Raw genomic sequence first — 18,045 nt, 5'->3', positions numbered from 1 at the left:
GCAAAAGCAGACCCCTGCCTACTTCTCTAGTCTCAATTTGCTGCTTTCCCCTTTACATACCACTCATCAGCCACACTGTACCTATTTAGATTCTCAAATGTGCCATATACTTTCCTGCTTAAGGGCTCTATAGATGCTTTAACCTGCTCATTCATGGCCAAGCAGCTAAAATGAATTCCCTCTACTTCTTGTTCCTTCCTTCCCTCTACCCCTCCTTAATTCCTGTTTATCATAGGTATCAACTTACAGTCATTTTGTCAGAGAAGCTTTTGTCACATTCTGTCCATTTACACAAGATTAAGTCTGCTACAGTATTCTCCTTTACACCATTAATCACGTAGTAACTCCGTGTCCAGTGTCTAGTGCCTGCTAGATTCTGGGTCTAGGAGGACACACCTGTTTTCTTTGCCACTATATCTCCAGTGACTTGTCAGTGCCTGATGCATCGTGGTCCCCATGACATCTCTGCTGAACCAATTCGATAACCAGAATGTATTTCCTTTCAACTATATACCTCTATTTTGTCTATTCCCTCTGCTGAAATAGTGTCCTGCATTTTGATTATTTTCTTGTCTTCCAGGATCCAGCTTAGCCCTCCCTTTTCCCAGAGGTCTTTCATAGCCTCCTTTCTCCCCACGCTCCTTTCTACCTTGGCTTGGGCCCTTCTGTGCTCCCGGCACTCGGTACAAACAGCTCTCCAGAGCCTCTGCCACGCTGGAAAGTGGTTCTCAGCTCTGTATATTCCCCTTTCAGAGCTCTGGCACCTCCGGGACAGGGATCATATTTGCTTTTGCTCTATTATATGGCCAGAAAAAAATGTAATGCATCATAAACGAACATAGCATAGAAGTCCCAAAATACTGATGAAAGAATAAAAAGGAGGCATTTGGACTTTAATCGAGATTCTGCCACTCAGTATCAAAGCTTGTCATAATCATTCATACAATAGAAATAAGGGCAAAAGGGAAAGTAATGAATAATGTACATTTACAGTGAGGCTGTTATGATCTTTCTGATAAATATTGTGTGGAAGTAGATGCATTTTCCTCCTTTCCCAATATTATGTGCCCATTTGAGCTACCTGGGGATATTTATCCCTATACGTTTTCTTATAAAGAATAATTAAAGTGTCTCTCAAGAGTTGTGTGTGTGTGAAATTCATTTTTGAGGAAAAGCAGCTGCCAGTCTTGGTCGCCTGGTAACAGTCGGCTGGATGTAAATATCTCACCTTGCACTTAACACTTTTCCATCTGCTTTGCTGATGCTTTGCCAGTGCTTTGACTTAGATGACAGGGTTACCAGGGGATTTGAAAAGTATGAATCCAAAAGTCATTCTCGCTGCCCCTTGTAGGGCTGTTAGCGTCTGTGTTTCCTGTATTCATTGTACTCGAACATTAATTTAGGATCTTGAAGGTTTTATATTCATCATGAGTTGCTCCAATCTAAATGCAATGGCCATACTTATTTCAACATTAGATTCTACAGGCTTATTTTGGTTTCAAAGATTCTTAATTAATGTAACACATAAGGCTTAAAAAATCACGAGATCATATATATATATGTGTGTATGTGTGTGTGTGTATAGATATACACACACAAATATATATATATATATATACACACACATATATATTTACATATATGGTGTTGAACAACTTGGTTTGTTTTAAATTTACTTGCCCTCTGAGTTAATCAAATGATTAAAGAGTTTTGGGTTATCATCAAATTCAAATTTTTAAAATCTCATTTTTATGTATTTTATGCAACCCTCTTTAATCAGCAGCTAAACAAGAAGGCTCGCTTATTTGGTATTGTTAATGGGCAAACCACACAAAGGCACCAATTCCTTGGCCTTTATGAGTAAGACTGGTATAAGGTATAAAAGAGAAACTGGTTTTTTTTTTTCTTTTTTTTTTGAGACAGAGTCTCACTTTGTTGCCCAGGCTAGAGTGAGTGCCGTGGCGTCAGCCTAGCTCACAGCAACCTCAAACTCCTGGGCTCGAGCGATCCTTCTGCCTCAGCCTCCCGAGTAGCTGGGACTAGAGGCATGCACCACCATGCCCGGCTAATTTTTTTTATATATATATCAGTTGGCCAATTAATTTCTTTCTATTTATAGTAGAGACGGGAGTCTCAAAGAGCTCAGGCTGGTTTTGAACTCCTGACCTTGAGCAATCTGCCCGCCTTGACCTCCCAGAGAGCTAGGATTACAGGCGTGAGCCACCGCGCCCGGCCTAGAGAAACTCTTGGAAAGGGAATTTTGCCCATTTTTTTCAACTCTTCATTTAAAAAAAGACACCTTAAGTTGAAGAAAAAGAAATGCCTGGAGAGGAGGCAAGCCATGCATGAAGAGCAGGGCCCAGAGCCAAGAGCAGGAGGCCTGCAAAGAGCCAGTTCCTGCTTCCTGTGGGTTTCTGAGAGCGGGAACAACCTCAGCTCCTGGACAGTCCCATGGCCCCCCCCCCCCGGGGCGGGGGAGCTGTGGGCTGGGAGACCTGTGACTGTGGCTGTGTCTTTGTCACGGGAGAGAAGAGCTCACTCTGAGAGAAGGCTTCTCTCTGGTGCGAGAAAGCCCGTGACCTGGAGGGCTGGGGACCCAGGCTCCCTCTCAGCGGATCACCATCTAGAAGACTCCCCGAGTAAGGTCTGAGATCAGAAGTAGATAATCCTTTCCTTCAGACACTGTGCCTCGGGGTCTATGAAAGTGTTGTTGGGAGTTAGCATCAAATTCTAGGAAGAGGGAGAACAAAATCATTAAATTTGACTGAATGTACCTAAACGTGAGGAGAATAAAGTTTACATCACACTGAATCAAACCCAAGATAGAAAATAAACAAAGAAAAGCAAAGTTAAATTTTTGCACACCTGTTTCTATAATTTAAAATTCCCATTCACTAAAAAGTATGACATTGAGCATAAAAGTACATTCTCATGCCCATGAATTAAAACCCATTGGTAACCATGGTTCTTCCTGTTAGAGACATTTAGAGAAGCAGAAAAAGGATTGAGCCTGATCTTGCCAACACTGAGACACTGTAGAAAATAGTAAGCATCCGCAGAGCAGGGAGAGCGTGGGAGACCAGGGAGGCAGGAGGAAATGCAAGAGAGTGTGGTGAGCTGGGGTATATTTTGCCATATATAATTTTAATATTATTTTGTTATATTTCTTTCTATCTTTTGATTTGTGGTTTCTGTATTTCCTATATTATATTAAAAGAGCTTCCATATTTAGAAGTTATAAAAGCAATTTTCTAATTTTCATTTAAATTTTTATAGCTTTACTATTGAATTTAAGGTATATATGTCATCTGAGATTTATTTCTATATAAAGTGTAAGATAAAGTTTTAAGTCTATATTTTTCCAGATGGAAGCCAAATGTGCCAAACCATTTTTTTTTAATCAGCAATTTCCATGACTAAATTGAAATGCCACATTTATCACTTATTACATTTCCATACATAAAAGAAGCTACTTCTGGATCTAAAGGTCCATTGATCTTTTTTATATACAATTTTGTTAATACATGACTTTGAATAAACTAGTTTTTATTAGTAGTTGTTTTAAAGATCCAGTAATGCAAATCTCTTTCACTATTTTTTTCACAAATTTTTGGCATTTTCTGCATATAAAATTCTCATACAAAAACTCTAAAATCATTTTCTTCAGTGTCAAAAAGAAACCTACCAAATTTTCAGTGATTTGGAGTCATATTATCATGTTAATTTGAAAAAGCAAATTTTTATTAGTGACATTGATTCTTACAATCAGAAACATTGTAGGGTTTACCATTTATTCAGATTATTTCATAGATCTTAATAAAATGTTATGTTTCTACTTATATATAAATTTATTTTATAATTTTGTTACTAAGGCAAAATATAACTATTTAATTTAAATATCCAACAGATTATGACTTAGAGAGCTTGATTTATATTACTGATGTCTCTTTTTTGAATCTGTGCTCACCAAATTTTCATTATACCATACAATATTATATTAACTATAGTCCTTGTGCTATATATTAGATCTCTAGATTTATCATACATAACTGCAAGTTTATTTTATTCTTTGTAACAAATCATAAAATGAGAATTATTAAGTAAGATTATCTTCATACATACATGCAAAAATTATTTGGTTAAAAGTATGTTATTTTACATTCCAGAAAAATCTAGCCAGAAAGTGCATACTTTCCAATATATGAGTTCCCTGTGTTAGACTGGAATCTTTTTCAATGAATATTCGCTTACCTCTTTTTCCCCCTTGAGTTAGAATATAATTCTTTACCTCTCTTTGGAATCATAACAATGTGACTTGTTTTGACCAAAGGATTGTGAATAGGAGGTGACGTGAGCAGAGGCTTTAAAATGTGTATGAACAGTTTGGTTTGTCCCATGGCTTCGGCCATTTCTATGAGATCATGTCTCAGATAACTATTGATCCTAGAATGATATGTAGCAGATCTAAACCTAACCTTTAATCTGGAGTGAAACCCAACCAGACCACACTGAAGTACAGTTTATCAGGTGCCCCCCGCCAAGACTAGCAGAACCTTAGCTGAGCTGCAGACCTATGGGACTGAAAATATATGCTCATCAGTGTAAGCCACTCAGTTGTTACATAGCATTATTTTTATAATAGCCAAATGATATAGTGCCAAAACAAATAAACATGGACAACAATAACAACAAAAAAAGATGACTATTTTAACAACATTTCATTATTTTTAGGTCTTATTTCAGTCTCCCATTTTCCTCTCATGACATACTTCTTCATGATTTCCAAACACAGTACTAAACAACTAGATAACTTATCTATATATTATCTTCATTGATAAATTTCACTTTAAGAATTTGGCTTATACACAAAAAGCAATGGTGCTGTAGCACCTCTTATATTATCTTGGATAGAGCTGGAGCCCATTCTACTAAGTGAAGTATCCCAAGATTGGAAAAATAAGCCCCACATGTATTCACCATCAAATTGATTTTAACTGATCAACACTTAAGTGCACATACAGCAATAATATTCATAGGGTGTTGGGCAGATGGGTGGGGGAGGAGGGGGTAGGTATATACACACAGAATGAGTGCGATGCACACCATCTGGGGGATGGACACGCTTGAAGCTCTCACTCAGTGGGGGCAGGGGCAAGGGCAATATATGTAACCTAAACATTTGTACCCCGATAATATGCTGAAATAAAAAAGAAAAAAAGAATTTGGCTCATAAAAAGACTGCATTTATTAAAAAAAAAAACACATGCTGGAAGAAGATATTTGTTACTCATATAGCCAACAATGGAATAGTAACTGCAATACATTGAGAACTTCTACAAAGCAATAAGAAAAATGACAACTATCCAAGAGAAAATGGGTAAAAGATAAGAGGATGCAAATGCACAGACAAGGGAACATATGTAACCAACATATATAAACCAGCATATATATTCCCAATCTCATTGGGAATCCATAAAATAAAACATTAAATCATTAGATTAGCAAAACTTAAATGATCAGACAATACTATATGTTGATCAATGTATAGAGTAATGAAACTTCTCATACTTTCCTGATAAGGGTGTTAAATCCTTATAACTCTGAAAACAATCTGGAACTCTCTGGAAATTCAAATACAAACAGTTTAGGATTGAGCAATTCTACTGGTAGAGTCTAGGCAATGTCTTGCATGTGTACAACTGGAGACATGTTCAACATTTTATAGCATCATTATTTTAAGAAAAAACATCTGGAGAAAACTCATGCAAGTTTTATGCAAGTCATGCAAGAAGTAAAAAAAAAAATCATGGCACTCATACAGTGGAATACAACAGTATGCAAAATTAAAGAACTGGAGCTCTGCATTTCAGCATGAATAAAGCTCATAAAATCTCCAAGCATTTTAATTTGTGTTTTCATTTAATCTGAGCTAATTTCCAGATTTTCTGATGCTGGTAGAAGGATCACAAAAAGGCTTTTTCACTTTTCTCTCCCGGAGGCTTGCAGTTTGGCTTTGCCGGTCATAAGAAAATCAGGAACAGTATTTCTTTTAATTACCTCTTCTGCCTCCTAAGGATGTAAGATAGACTAGGGACCTATTGTATAAAATGGACTGTCGTTAGTGAAGCTTATGACATTTAGAAGCATTCAATGCAATTGGAATATCTCATTACGCCTACACTTTCCACCTATGCTAGTTTTGTATTGTGCACCATCTAGGTATTTGTGGTAAACGCCCACAATTATGTAACTGCTGTTTCTCTAGTCTTTTGTGCTGAACCATGTGCATCATTCAGGGCAAGTGGAACACACTCTTTCAGCCTTGAGGCGTCTTCTCATAGTCCCATAGATATCTCTCATAATAACTCTATTATAAACCAAAATGTGCTTTTCTTCTCGCTGCTGTGCTGTTCATCAGTATCTGGGCATCTGAGGCAGTTTCTGTTTCCTCTGGTTGTGACTCACCATCAATTCCCACACCATTCTCTGTTCTGTGTTCTTGTTGTCCTGGTCATTTTTCTCTCTCCTTCCCTGTCTTCACTTTAAACTTAGAGTTGCTGGCCTCCAGGCAAAAGTATTATTTCCTGACATTGGAGATACAATCCATCCCTATGCAAGAAACAGTCCTTCTGTAGTCTTAGGCAACAATTCGATTGATCGCTATATTTCATAAGGGAATCCTTTGCTCTTCCAAAGACTCAACTATTGGTGATAAGAAGCAATAAGAATTTTTTGCTCTTCCAAAGACTCAACTATTGGTGATAAGAAGCAATAAGAAGAGCACCAATGCTACTTGTTCTGAAGATAATGCTCTACTTACTTTTAGCGTGTCACCAATTTTTGTATAAAAGAGCACGAGCAGATAGTTAGTGATAGCTTGGCTAGATCTTGTTAGCCTCCCCAGTACATGGTGGGTTCATTGTGCAGAATGGAGCCCGTTGTCTGTCCTAGCTACAGCCTACTTTGTATACACCATGTTGGTGAAAAAAACTCCAGGGCATAATTTCCTGGTCACCACATTAAGGAAGAAAGAAAAGTAAAGAAGGACAGTAGCTCTCAGCATTAAACCAGTTTGCTGACAGCTCTTGATCAAAGTATTATCACTGCATCGATGTAGTTTATGAACCACAACAGTATCCTTCAAAGTAAGAAATATGTAAAAATAAATATGATTTATTTTTTGCCATCAGTAGGCACATATATTTTTAAGGTGATAGATACAAAATAGGATACTAAAGTGAAAGGGTCAGGGAAAGATCTCACTTAGTGAGAATGTGTGATTAATTTGCCTTCTGAATTTATGTGGCAGTGCAGTCAAGACAGTTCTAAAATAGCAACAGGGTGATTACAAGTGACTGAGTAAACAATGTCATAGCACTGGATGGAATTTAATCGCTTCATATGTTCTACTAAAAATTCCAGTTTTTGAAAGAATGTTATAAACACAACAAAGGTACTATTGCCATTAGGGCTACTGTAAGAAAGGAAGAGCAAAGGGGAATGGCCTGGTCCTAAAACATTCACATTTGTTCCATTCACTCAATATATATATGTCTTGAATTGCTAGTATGTACGGAGCTTCTCAGGCACTTTGTATATGAAGTCAAATATTTGATTTCCTTATTTATGAAATTATAAAATATGTAATGAAATTTTAAAAAGTCAACTACTGCATCTTGTCCTTTTTGATGACTTTAAAATACTAATAATTGCTATTTATTGAACATATATTATGTGTCTAGGACTTTACATAGGTACTTTTGTTTTAAAAAAATGTATATATAATAGCCTTGAGATGTGGTTATTGACTCTTTGTATAGTTTAAGGATTTGAGAAAAGGCTCCAAGAGGTAAAATAACTTGTTCAAAGTCACTTAGAGCTAGTGCTGAAATTTGGATGTGAGTGAATTGCTCAGTTTTTTTCTAAGTGAAGTTCAGAGGCTTTGAGCAAAGAAGGGTCTAGGAGTCTATTACAAGTATATGTTGGCATTGTATAGGACTCAAGTTATGATGAAACATGCCAGTGTGACATTATGGAGACAAGTATACTAGACGGATGATTCATATAAGCAACATGGCCTGGATTAGTGGCTGTAGATTCAAGAGAGGCTGCATCGATGTGGTTTATGAACCACAACAGTATCCTTCAAAGTAAGAATGAATATAATTTTTATTTCTTTCTGATAGAGCTGTGCAAGCAACCAGAATGGAATTCATGTGCAATCTTGTACTTGTGATTAACCACTAGGTGGGGCCGAGTTTACAGAGCTAGAAGGATTCCAAGCCAAGCTCCATTGGGTGAGATGAGACGCTGGTTTGTTGGGTGTGAACGAACACCACTTTTCTTGTACATGCCCTCTAATATAAATTTATCACAAATGTTTGATTCTAAATCATACTTTCTATCAACTTCTCTTTATATTATGCTCCAAATCTCCCCCTAGTGGTTCCCTGAGTGACATTTGTGAATTGGCCATGGCAGCGCTTGGGTAGCTTGTAAAAGAAAACGTTGGCATGTGGATGTGGCCCGTGTGTACTGTCCTGTTAATATGATATAGCTAGATGTAGTTACTGACACTCCGTCAGGAATAAACTACATCTGCAACAACTAACTCCTTGAAAGAGCCATATAAATAAGAGACTTGACTGTCCTACTAAATACAACCGAATTTTGTAATAAAACTCTCTCTTTATTGCTGACACACATCCATTTGTCAACATTGGATTTTGGATGAAACAATGTTTCTAAACCAATTAAGTTTTAGTGAAACAGAGTGAGGTTCTATGAACCCCGCCATCTCTTTCTTTTCCTGCCCAAATACACTACCTAGAGATAGCTTGAAAACAAAGAAAATGTTTATCAACATAGGAATATAGCATCTCAAACTAGATGTCAGAGCAAAGTTTTAACTTTTCATGGGAAGCTATGTGTGTTAGTTAAAACTCTTGAAATATAAATCAGATTGATGGGAATTAAATTTAAAATGTAGAAACTAAAGGCCAATTATGAATAGACCGTAGCGTTTGCTATTATGAAAGACCAGATTATATTCTCAGCACTCTTTTGACATGAGATATGAGTAAAGTTGGATATATATTTAATCAATCAAACATTTAAGAAGAACTCACTATTTTTTCTGATAATGCTGTAGTGCAGTAGTAGTGTATTGTGTACAGCTGATGATGTAGGACTCATTTTACAGATTTGATATCATAGGAAACAAAATGCAATCATTCATCTAAATCTTTCAAGACCTTGTCAAGGACAATTCCAAAGAATTCTACAGCTAGCAACTCACTTTATGCTAGCCTTATCTCTTGAGTGTCTCTTCCTTGCTAGAGTCTTCTTGAGGGCAAGCCACTACTACCTTTTGCACCCTGAGCACCCCCCTACACCTCCACCTTCCCCTCATTCTCCAACTTTCAACTGGAACAAACCCTAGTATTCCTACAGCTGCCCTAATCCAGACCTGACTGCCAGCCACTTCAAGAAGGCTGATAAAAATTTTTAGAATAAACTCTTTTCTCTTTCTAATGAAGATGTAGGTTTAGAGTTCCACAGGGAATACCAAGGCCAGCCATAATTCCTTAAATATCTTTAGTGCAATAAAAATGCATTGCAAAAAAAAATTAGGTCCAAAAATAAAATAAGTCTTAGAAAAATCTACAAATTACATTTCCATGTCATAATTGCACAAGATACTTTAGTAGACAAAGGGCTGAAGCCGGTGTTTACCAAACATATTTAAACACATTTTTCTGTAACTATTTAATAGCAGTTAGGGACACAACACACTTGACAATGAAAAAACTAGACAGCTGACTGATGGTTCCAGGAAATTTTAATCATTGGAACATAGAGTTTTGTCCTTCAACTACATTGTACTACCTGACCCATGCTGTCCATGATGAGTCCTTTCTGTTCCAAAAGCTACTGCTGCCTTAAAGGAGGAGGGCTTTTCTCTGTCTGCATGCAATCCTAGAGCTGGCTTATTTGGGTGGGAAACCAATTTTTCTTCTCCTAGGGAACATAACTGCAGGTGCCCAAGCAGTGGGCTGCTGACTGGCAAGTAACTAATATTTTATGAAAACTTATGTCTTTTTTGTGGCATAAGCAAATTAATTATCCTAAAGTAATGATTCCCATGGGAAGTAATCGTACATGGAGCAGAGCATGTTTATAACTTACTGTCTTCATCTGTCTCCTACAGATTTAATAATGTTTATCACCTGCCCTAATTATAGCAACAATGCTCTACCATGTTTTAGAAAGTATAGATATTAAATCTACAATAATGCCAACACCTAGGGACAATCACTGCTAACAAAATTAGTGCAGTTCCTTACTAAATGTATATACTTTTAAACATTTGTCTCACACTGTATAATTTCATATTTTGCAAATTCCATTTACTATATCATTAGTACTTTCACATATCATTCAATAGCTTTAGAAATTGCTGATTTTAATGACATGAAAGATTCCATCCTAACATAATCTGTTTAACCTCTTCACTATTATTAGAGATTTAACTGATTTCCATGTTTTCATTACAATAATATTCTACATCATCAGTTGTGGATATCCCACACCAGACAATTCTTTCTAGTCAGGAGTGCTTGTTAGAAAGTATGGTAATCATAGTATCAATGTAAAAATAGCTAATGTTATTAATAAGGGTACTCACTCTGTGCATCCTCTCATGTAATTCTTTCACCAACACTGTGAAGCAGGTGATGTTACTATCTGCATAGAACATATGATAAAAATGAACACAGAGAGATTAGGAATTTGATCCAGTAGTAGACACTGATCACCAGTTCATTTTTGTTTTTTTTTTAATTTCAAAATATTAAGGGAGTAACGATGTTTCTGGTTACATGGATAGCTTTTGTAATGCTTGCATCATGGCTATAAGTGTGCCTACCATCCAAATAGTGTTCACTGTACTCATTAGGTAGGTTTTTGCCCCTCCCCTTTCCGCCTCCCCCCTCCTTGATTTCCACTTAGTTTTACTTCCCTCTGTGCACATGTGTGCCCATCAGTTAATTCCAATTTATTAGAGAGTGCATGGGTGTTTGTTTTTCCATTCTTTAGATACTTCACTTAGGGTAATGGTCTCCAGTTCCATCCAATTGTTGCAAAAAGCATTAATTCATTCTTTTTATGGCTGAGTAGTACTCCATGGCATACATATACCACATTTTGCTAATCCATTGGTGAATTGATGGGCATTTGGTTTGATTCCACATCTTTGCAGTTGTGAATTGTGCTGCAATAAACATTCGAATGCAGGTGTCTTTTTGATAAAAAGATTTCTTTTCCTTTGAGTAGATACCCCGTAGTGGGATTGCTGGATTGAACGGTAGGTCTACTTTTAGTTCTTTGAGGAATTTACATACTGAGGAATTTCCATAGAGATTGTACTAATTTGCAGTCCCACCAACAGTGTATAAGGGTTCCTTTCTCTCTGCATCCACAAAAGCATCTATTGTGTTTGGACTTTTTAATAAAGCCATTCTAACTGGGGTAAAGTGATATCTCATTGTGATTTTGATTTGCCATTTCCCTGATGATTAGTGACATTGAGCAATTTTTCATATGTTTATTGACCATTTGTCTTCTTTTGAAAAGCTTCTGTTCATATGTTTTGCCCACTCTTTAATGGGGTTATTTGTTTTTTTCTTGCTGATTTCTGATAACCAGTTTTGAATCTTTGCAGTTTTTCTCCATATTTAACCACAGTATATTGCTATCAGTCATTGTTATTCCCATTAAACTATAGGCTGTCTATCTTTTCTTTCTGGGAGATTTTTTAATTTGCTCTTTTTTTCCTTCATTCTGAAATCTCAGGTTGATATGGTTTAGTAGTTGTCTTCTTGCATTCATTGATCTGAGCAAATAATGAATCCTTTATATTTGAAAATTCCTCTTCTTCCATTATGGAATAGTTTATTTTGTCACTTCATTTAAAATTGCATTGTCTCCATTTCTCCCCATTCTCACTTTATGGGACTCTCATTATGAAGTTGCTGTACTCTCTGGAGAAACATTTATTTTTACATTTTTCTTTCCATCATCCTTTCTTTATGCTTTTTTTCTACTTTCAGGGGAATTATATTGACAAGCTTGTAATGCTATTTTCTGTTGAGTTTCTAAAAATTTTGGCTATCATAATATCAATTTTCTTTTTCTTTCTTTTTTTTTTTTTTTTGAGACAGAGTCTCACTTTGCTGCCCAGGCTAGAGTGAGTGCCGTGGTGTCAGCCTAGCTCACAGCAACCTCAAACTCCTGGGCTCCAGTGATCCTCCCGCCTCAGCCTCCTAAGTAGCTGAGACTACAGGCATGCGCCACCATGCTCAGCTAATTTTTTCTATATATATATATATTAGTTGGCCAATTAATTTTTTCTATTTATAGTAGAGATGGGGTCTCGCTCTTGCTCAGGCTGGTTTCAAACTCCTGACCTCGAGCAATCCACCCACCTCACCTCCCAGAGTGCTAGGATTACAGGCGTGAGCCACCGCACCCAGCCTTAATATCAATTTTCATGAGTATTTTTTTTCATCATCTCCTATTCTCATTTCATAGATGGTGATAGCCATTCAAATGATGCATATTAACAGTAGTTTTCATAAAGTTTGCTTTTGGCTATCTTGAGTTATCTTTTTGCCCTAAATCATTTTTCCTGTTTATTTTGGGCTTTTGGTCTTGCTTTTAGAGGTTGTTGAAATATCCTGTGACCTTTGTCTTTAAATGCCCGTTTTCATGAAGCACTAAAGGCCCCAGTGCAGATCCAGATGCAGAGCCAGAACTTTTCAATCAATAGATGGCATGGCAAGATGATCAAGCAGGGTCCCTTACTTCCTTCAGAGACCTTGAATGTCAGAATATCTCAGAAGTAAGAAATGTCTTTTTTTCTAGAGCAGTCTTCCCAGAAAACAATCTTCCATTTTCTTGCTTGGTGACTGGCAGGGCATACGCTAGATGACCTTGTTCTTGGAGCAGGGATGAGGAACGTGTTTGGGAGTCTCCTGATGCATATGCAGATTTTCACTTAATCCAGTATCTTCTATAAGCCCCAGTCCCACCCTCCAAGTGTCTTGAGTGCAGGTTTTCCAGACGATAGACATCTGCCATCTGCTGGGGTGGAAGAAAGAGAATCATTGGGCTGCTTGCTTGATAAGGATGAGATCTGAGGCTTCCTCTGCACTGTAGACAACCTACCCCCACTCAGCCTTGAGATTCAAACTCCGCCCACCTCACATACCTCTTGATGCACCCACATTACAAGTTTTTCTGGGATCGTTTGGAGTAAATCAGGGCTTTCTCATGATCAGATCAGTCTCTGCAAGCATCTTTTTTTTTTTTTTTAGCTTTCTTTGCTGATTGGGTAAAAAGGTTATTTAAAAATGGGACTACTATGTAAATTATCTCTCTTTCTTTTTAATAGTTGGAGAAAGATGTTAAAACTGTGTTTTAAAAACTAATTTATATTCTGAACCATAGAAAAGTTTTGCCCCAAAGTTCATAGGGATTCTACTCATTGTTATATATGCTAGTTGCTAAGGCAACCCGCCCACTCTATCAACTGCCCTTTGACCAGATTAATTTTGAAAAAAAAATAAAAAAGAAAATTTAGATTTTTTTTTTACTCTGGTGAGAATTAACATTAAAATAATTTTATGGTTGAAAAAGAAGAGCAAAATTGACAAATAAAAACTGATACAGGAAAGACACCAGTGATATAAACTATATTTTTTGTGGATTTTCCTAGCGTCTTTTATAGCTGCGTGCATTGCTGGCCCTAAACAATATTGGGAAATGGTCAAGCATTACTCAACAACCAAGTCTATTTTCTCTGCTTTCTTCCAGGATGGTTCTAAAGCAGATACTACAGACTATCGAAGTCCAAAGTTTGCCCTGACCAGCACTTAGACAACAAATTTCTTATGGAAACAGTCAACGTATGTATCAGCACATTAAGGGGTTAAAGAATCCATCTCTATGGAACCAGAGAAAGCACTGTTAGGTGTCTTTGTTGTAATGCTTTACTGGCTAGAGCATGTTACATGACAGCATTTCTCTAACTTTACACTGAGTTAGCTTTACATCCCTGTAAACAGCATTGGTTTTGGAGTTATAAAGTTGTATAAGGAGCCAAATTCTGCTGCCACCTAGGAGTGCTGTGAATCTGGATAAATGACCATTAGTGAGCTTCAGTTTACTTCAACTCGGTAAATGAGGGCAACAGCAGTTTGCACCATGTTCTCTGATGTTCAGCTCACTCCCCTGTGTCCTCAGCCTTTTCTCTGAAAGTCCCCTCCACTGCCTTGCCCTGACCGAATGCTGGCTGTCCCCTGAGAACCCGTGCTGTCCGGTGCAAGGTATTTTCACACATTCTTAAAAGCTCACATACACCCCTATCAAGTGGAGTGGGCCCCTTCCTCCTTTCCAGAGGCTGTACACATCCTGACCTCCTCCCCTTGCTTGTAGAAGCCCTTATCACTGTCTACGCCATGAGCATTGAACACTTTGTTCTCTCGTCGTCCCTGGTTCCTTGTCATTTGCGTTCCTTTACTGTTGTTTTAAAGACCTGGGTCACAATCTCCTCCTCATACTTTTCCTGACAGAATTTTAAGTTATTTTAATGTTTACAGAAACAGCTCCCCAGTCCCCTGACTTCTCAACAGTTGAGCCCTGTCTTGCTCCAACGCCATTTTGATTAATCTATCAGGATGCTTTTATTTGTTTATTTATATTTTGAGACAGAGTCTCACTCTGTTTCCTGGGCTAGAGTGCCATGGCATCAGCCTAGCTCACAACAACCTCAAACTCCTGGGCTCAAGCAATCCTTCTGCCTACGCTTCCTGAGTAGCTGGGACAACAGGCATGCACCACCATGCCTGGCTAATTTTTTCTGTATATTTTTAGTTGTCCAGCTAATTTCTTTCTATTTTTTAGTGGAGACAGGGTCTCGCTCTTGCTCAGGCTGGTCTCGAACTCCCGAGATCAAACCATCAGCTGGCCTCAGCCTCCCAGAGTGCTAGGATTACAGGCATGAGCCACCATACCGGGACAACTTTTTGATTAATTATTTTTTAAATTTCAGAATATTATGGGGGTACATATGCATTTGTTACATAAATTGCTTTTGTACTATTTGAGTCAAAGTGTGCCCATCCCCCAGACAATGTGCATTGTACCTACTAAGTGTGAATTTACCTATCTCTTCCTCCCCACTCACATGTTTGATTTCCAATGAATGTTATTTCCATATGTGCACATAAGTGTTGATTGATTCATTGCAATTTAATGGTGAGTACATGTGCTGTTTGTTTTTCCATTTTTGTGATAGTTCACTTAGAAGAATGGGCTCTACTCCCATCCAGGTTAATATAAGAGGTATTAGTTCATCATTTTTTATGGCTGAGTAGAACTCCTTGGTATATTTACCATATTTTATTAATATACTCATGTATTGATGGGCACTTGAGTTGTTTCCACATCTCTGCAATTGTGAATTGGGCTGCCATAAACATTTGAGTGCGGGTTTTTTGTTTTTGTTTTTTATTATAGAATGCCTTTTTTTCCTTTGAGTAAATACCCAGTAGTGGGATTGCTGGATTAAATGGCAATTCTACTTCTAGTTCTTTGAGGTATCTCCATGCTATTTTCCATAGAAGTTGTACTAGTTTGCAGTGCCCGCAGCAGTGTATGAGTGTTCCTATGTCTCCACATTTATGCCAACATTTGTTATTTGGGGACTTCTTGATAAAAGCTGTTCTCACTAGAGTTAAGTAATAGCTCACTGTGGTTTTGATTTGCATTTCCCTGATGATAAGAGATGTTGAGCATTTTTTCATATGTTTTGGCCATTCTTCTATCTTCTTTTGAAAAGTTTCTGTCCATGTCTTTATCTACTTTTTAACGGGGTTGTTTGATTTTTTTCTTATTGATTGGCTTGAGTTCTTTATGGATTTTAGTTATCAGCCCTTTATCATGTATAGCATGTCAGGGTGCTTTTAATTTCTCTGAAGCTCAGCCAGCTGATGCTTGGCGAAGCAAGGATGAAAGCTAATAACAGTGACTGCCAAATTTTTGCCCAAATTTTACATGTTAAAGGCAGAAGAAGTTTCCAAAAGTAGAAGTAATTTCAAATCACTATTGTTTTCTTCAACTACCATTATTCTGTGTTAGATAGGTCCTACAGTCTGGAGGCAGGATCTAGAACTGTGTGCATGAAAAGCACTGAACCATGAAACAAAACCAGTATCTTTCCATGAGTAGAAAACATTTTCTGAGGTTTTATGTAGACTCAAATTTATCTCTTGAATTTCTTATGGAACACAACTATATAGATTATTCTAATCTTGAACCAAAAATATTTACACTGTCTTGTGAATTTCCTATAACAGAATTTAACTCCAAGCTGTAATCAAATCAAACAAGGGTAAATAATAAAAAATAAATGTAACATTCCCTTGGTATCTATGAATTTAATGTCTCCTGTTTTCATTTTTTTTTTTTTTTTTTTTTGAGACAGAGTCTTGCTTTGTTGCCCAGGCTAGAGTGAGTGCCGTGGCGTCAGCCTAGCTCACAGCAACCTCAAACTACTGGGCTCAAGGGATCCTCCTGCCTCAGCCTCCCAAGTAGCTGGGACTACAGGCATGTGCCACCATGCCCGGCTAATTTTTTGTATATATTAGTTGGCCAATTAATTTCTTTCTATTTATAGTAGAGACGGGGTCTCGCTCTTGCTCAGGCTGGTTTCGAACTCCTGACCTCGAGCAATCCGCCCGCCTCGGCCTCCCAGAGAGCTAGGATTACAGGCGTGAGCCACCGCGCCCGGCCTGTTTTCATTTTTTTTAAAGCTACCTACAAAATCCATGATATTTAGTAATTTGCACGACGGTTAATGACACCTACCCCATAGAGCTGTTATAACAATTAAGTGCAATCATAAATGTGAAAAGAGTTGTCAGCTTTTAATTTGGCATATGCCAAGGTGTCGTGCAGAAGTGGTCTCATGGGTTGAATGAGCTGAGCAAATCACCAACAGCCACTTCTCAAACACCTCTCAAGAACCTCAGCATTCCTACATTCTACCTTCAAATTCTACCTGAATTCAGCCTCTTTTTTTTTTACCTCTACCACATCTGCCCTCATGTTAGGAACAACCTTTACCTCTTGCCCGGACCACTGCAGAAGCTTCTCAGCAGGCCTCTTCTCTCAGTACACAAGGACTTTTCTCTGGATAGCAGCCCTAGCGATCCATTTATAAATGTAAATCCGATCATGTCATCTCAACCAGAGACACACACGCACGCACTCACACTTCAAAATCCACCAGTCACATCTCACCGCACTAAGGGAAAAATTCAAACTCTATCATGACTGAGGAGGCCTGCTCAGGCCTCCGGCTTCCTCTCCATCCTTATCACACCTGCCACTATATAAAAATACATATTTTATATACAATTTTATATATATAAAACAAAGTAATATATGATACGTATATCATATATACATATCTAGGTTTGTCATCTCTCTTATCCATTAGAATGTAAAATCCACTGGAGCAGGGATTTTTTTTTATCTGTTTTGTTCACTGCTGTAAACCCATGGCTTAAAACAATGCATAGCAAATAGGAAGCACTCCAACCACAATTGTTGAATTAATTAATGAGTCTTCTGGGTTCATTTCCTTCACTTCACCTCCACCGTATTCTCTCATGGTTACACTTTGGGCCTGGCTATCACCAGAAACTATCTCACCTCAAAACACAAATGTCCCGTTGCTCCTGCTTGCTTTCTCAAAGAGTTTCATTGAAACACTACTTCACCCACTTTAAGACTCTCAGTCCATCGACCCCACCACCTACTCCAGATCTCGCTTCACTTTAATCCAGCTTCAATTTAAAGATCCATGAAGGTAATCATTCCTTTGCATCAACCTGCACATGTTTTGTGCTTCTATTATACTTCCAGAAAATCCACAAGCCAAGATCTAAACTTTTACTTTCTTTGTGTCTACATTCACAC

The 18,045-nt window shown here is 37.7% G+C and overlaps 1 long non-coding RNA gene across 1 annotated transcript in view; it reads left to right on the top strand.

Annotated features, from left to right (window-relative positions):
* The first annotated feature begins 3,035 nt into the window (after positions 1-3,035).
* Positions 3,036-18,045, top strand: part of LOC142861629 (uncharacterized) — a 61,104-nt gene continuing 46,094 nt past the window's right edge. Inside the window, exons 1-2 of the long non-coding RNA XR_012912853.1 lie at positions 3,036-3,112; positions 13,876-13,967. This is a non-coding gene — a long non-coding RNA (uncharacterized LOC142861629). The remainder of the gene's footprint in view (positions 3,113-13,875; positions 13,968-18,045) is intronic.

The sequence above is a fragment of the Microcebus murinus genome, chromosome 17, assembly GCF_040939455.1.
Source record: "Microcebus murinus isolate Inina chromosome 17, M.murinus_Inina_mat1.0, whole genome shotgun sequence".
In the NCBI taxonomy this organism is placed as follows: Eukaryota; Metazoa; Chordata; class Mammalia; order Primates; family Cheirogaleidae; genus Microcebus; species Microcebus murinus.
Note: the sequence above shows the minus strand (reverse complement) of the source record. Positions and strands in the feature narration are given on the sequence as shown.